Source organism: Pantherophis guttatus, chromosome 1 (assembly GCF_059756535.1).
Source record: "Pantherophis guttatus breed Tessera chromosome 1, ASM5975653v1, whole genome shotgun sequence".
In the NCBI taxonomy this organism is placed as follows: domain Eukaryota; kingdom Metazoa; phylum Chordata; class Lepidosauria; order Squamata; family Colubridae; genus Pantherophis; species Pantherophis guttatus.
Genome location: NC_142063.1, coordinates 18,036,449 through 18,040,710, shown reverse-complemented (window position 1 = coordinate 18,040,710; position 4,262 = coordinate 18,036,449).

The following is a 4,262-nucleotide window of genomic DNA, read 5'->3' as shown; positions in this document are numbered from 1 at the left end:
TATTTTCCCCACAACAACTCTTCTGAGATGGGTTGGGCTGAAAGAGAATGATTGACTTAAAAGTCATCCAGCCAGCTTTAGAGCCTAAGGCGGGAATAGAACTCACCAACTCTCTTGGTGATTGGCCCAAAGTCACCCAGCTGGCTTTCATGCCTAATGCGGGAATAGAACTCACAGCCTCCTGGTTTCTAGGCCACGCCTTAGTCCACTACACCAAACTAGCTCTCTGTAAAAAGTGTTTATTGAACTTCTTATAAAATATTTATTAATGTACGTATAAAATTAATGCAAGCCACTTTGAAAGATGAACTCAAAAAGCGAGGCAATATTATTATAAATCCGTAGATGAAAGGAACAAGATATCTAATTGAGAATAATACTCAGAAGGAAACAATTCCTGACTACAGCTCCAATTGGAGTCCCAGCTCCAAAACCCAAGGAAAAACGCATGTTTTTACTGCCTTTCTGAAAGTCAACAGGGTTGAGGCCAGTCATAATTCAGGGTTTTGCAACAAGATCATCCCAAAGAGCAGGTGCCAAAACAGAAAAGGCATCCCGTCACATCAGATAGAACCTAGAATCATAGGGCTGGAAGCGACCTCAAGATCTTCTAGTCCAGGGGTCAGCAACCTGTGGCTCTGGAGCCGCATGTGGCTCTTTCACCTCTCTGCTGCGGCTCCCTGTCACTCAAAATATGCGTCACAACCGCCAATGTGTGACACTCGCCGGCACACAATTTATTGAGCTTTTCAACCTGCGGTAGGCCAACCATGGATAAATCCAAGAAAAGAAAAGTTTCAGAAGAAAACAGAAGGTTTAATTCAACTACATATGCTAGTTTTGTGGCCGCTCAAGAAATAGTCAGGCACGGGAAAGTTTTTGTGGCTCCCGGTGTTTTCTTTTCTGTGGGAAATGGGTCCAAATGGCTCTTTGAGTGTTTAAGGTTGCAGACCCCTGTTCTAGTCCAACCCCCTGCTCAAGATCTTATACCATCCCGGTCAAATGGTTGTCCAATCTATTTTCGATGGAGCGTCCACAACTCCTGGAGGCAAGCTATTCCACTGATTAAGTGTTCACCGTCAGAAAATTTCTCCTTATTTCTTAACAAGCTTCCACCCATTGCTTCTTCTGCTGCCTTAAAGAATAAGTCAATCCCCCCTTCTTTGTGACAGCCCCTCAAGTACTGGAAGACAGTTATCATGTCCTGCCTAATCCTTCTCTTAAACTAGAATAGAAAAACAAGTTTCTAAAATGCTTCCAGCTGCTGATTCAATTAATTACAAAGGACTTCCTTCTAGAAGCTCTTCCTGGTATTGCTACAGCTGCTCCCTTTCCAGAACGAAGCGTTGCTGGCACACAGAAGTGGCCCAGAAGCATTGCTGGGAAATTGGACACTCCTGGTTGGAATGTCCCTCAATCCGAGAAGTGAGTGGAGAGGGGGATTTTCCAGGGGAAAGACCCAAGGAAGTCCCATTCCTTGGGGTTCTCCTAATGCCCACGGAGCTGCTGATACAGTTCCACAGAGGAATTATTGAGTCTGTCATCCGCACCTCTATAACTGTCTGGTTTGGTTCTGAAACCCAACAAGACAGACACAGACTTCAGAGGATAATTAGAACTGCTGAAAAAACAATGGCTACCAACCTGCCTTCCATTGAGGACCTGTATACTGCACGAGTCAAAAAGAGGGCTGTGAAAATATCTACAGACCCCTCGCATCCTGGACATAAATTGTTTCAACTCCTACCCTCAAAACAACACTATAGAGCACTGCACACCAAAACAACTAGACACAAAAATAGTTTTTTCCCAAACGCCATCACTCTGCTAAACAAATAATTCCCTCAACACTGTCGAACTATTCACTATTATATTACAGATATAATCCTCAATTTACCACCTTTCATTTAGTGACCGTTCGAAGTTGCAAAGGCACTGAAAAACGTGATTTTTCACACTTACAACTATTGCAGCATCCCATGGCCACGTATCAAAATTCAGACGCTTAGCAACTGGCTCATATTTATGACAGTTGCAGTGTCTCAAGGTCATGTGATCACCGATACACAAATCAATGGGGAAGCCAGATTCCCTTAACAACCCTATTACTAAATTAGCAACTGCAGTGATTCAATTAACAACTGTGGCAAGAAAGGTCGTAAAATGAGGCAAAACTCACTTAAAAACTATCTCGCTTGGCAACAGGAATTTTGGGCTCCATTGTGGTCATTAAATCAAGGACTCCCTGTAGATCTGAGTTCCCATCTCACATAGCTATGGGTTGCTTAAAAAAAAACAGCTGTCTAACATCTTAATTCAGGAATGAACCTGAAAGGTTCACAGAAATGAGAATTGGAAAGCAGCAGCAGGTTCATCGAATCCTTCCCCCTGCAGTCTGCAGAACAACAGTTAAACAATCCTCAGGAAATAAAGGATCCACAATTTTCATAGGTTCACTGTCGTTATGAATCTTATCACTAGGAAGTTTAGATAAAATCCAGGTAGCTGCAATTTATAAACACATGTAGTCCTTGGCTTACAACCGTACATCAAACTATACTGCGAAGACAAGCACAGGCAAATGGAATCAAATCGGCAGAGTCTGTAACAACCAATGACCGCTTCAACGTGGTATGTCATCATGACCTCATTGTGCAAATTATGTAGTGAGATGATAGCAAGTTAAGTCATGCCATTTCTATGATGACAATAATGACCCATGTTGCTCCTCGCCTCCTTGCAGACACCCACAATCAGAGCTGGGGTGTGGATGGGGGACTGGCAAGGAAGTAGATTTTGAGGAAGCACTAAGAGCAATCTGAACTTCCGGTGGGCACGGAGATGCCTTGGGAGGGCAAGGGACTCTTTGACTGAAGACCTTTGAAGCAGATGTTGGGTGGAGTCCACTATACAAAAGTAGAGTTTTTATGGGATTTATTTTACCAATGGCTAGATAATAAAACATGGAAATGAAATATGAAATATAAAATGAATGTTAGAATATAATATGTGAAAATGATTTTCTTTGGAATGATAATGCCATGGTTAAATGAATGACAAATGAGAATAATGATGTAAAGATAATATGAGAAATTAGATAATTAGTAAAATATGATTATGGGGAAGAAGCACAAGGGATTTGTAACCGACCGACACACTGCTTGAAATTGTAATGGATGAAGGATGTTTTATGTTTTATTTGTTTAAAATTTTTTTAAAAAATTGCAAAAAAAAGTAGTGTTTTTAAGGTTTTGCACTGAAGTAATTACACATCATTTCCAAATCTTTTTTATTTTATGAACATGTAAGCAAAAAGGAGGAGGGGTAGGTAGAAAATTGGAAAACTCCCATATATAGTCCTCAACTTACAACCATTTGTTTAGCAACCATTCGAAGTTTCAGCACTGCTGGAAAAAAAATGTCCTCACATTTATGACCAATGCAATGTCTTCATGGTCATGTGATCAAAATTTTAGCATTTGGCAAGTGGTACCTACTTAAAAGAGTTGCAGCATGAAAGAAACAATTACGACTCGGATTACTGAGAACGTCCATAGACATCACTTACAAGCTTCCCAGGAGCTTTTTGATGAACAAAATCAATGGAGGAAGCAGAATTCACTTAAGGTAAAGGTTAACAGTTCCCCTTGCACATATGTGCTAGTCGTTCCCAACTCTAGGGGGCAGTGCTCATCTCCGTTTCAAAGCCGAAGAGCCAGCACTGTCCAAAGACGTCTCCGTGGTCATGTGGCTGGCATGACTAAACGCCAAAGGCGCACGGAATGTTACCTTCCCACCAAAGGTGGTCCCTATTTTTCTACTTGCATTTTTTACGTGCTTTTGAACTGCTAGACTGGCAGAAGCTGGGACAAGTAACGGGAGCTCACTCCATTATGCGGCATTAGGGATTCGAACCGCCAAACTGCCAATCTTTCTGATCGACAAGCTCAGTGACTTAGCCACTGAGCCACCGTGTCCCTTAATTCTCTTAATGACCTGTAAAATTGGATATGGACTCACTTAACAACTGCACTTGCTTAATAATGGAACTTCTGGCCCCAATTGTGATCGTAAGGCGAGGACTACCTGTAAACCAGGGGAGGCAGTCGCCATCCATAAATTCCAAGTTCCCAAGCATCACTTGGGACTGTGCGTGACCCAAAAGAGAAAAGTTACATTGCCACAAGATTATTTCCTTCCTCTTCTTGGGAGGACAGGAAACAGAGCCGCTGCATACACATATGCCAACAGGAGATTCCAAG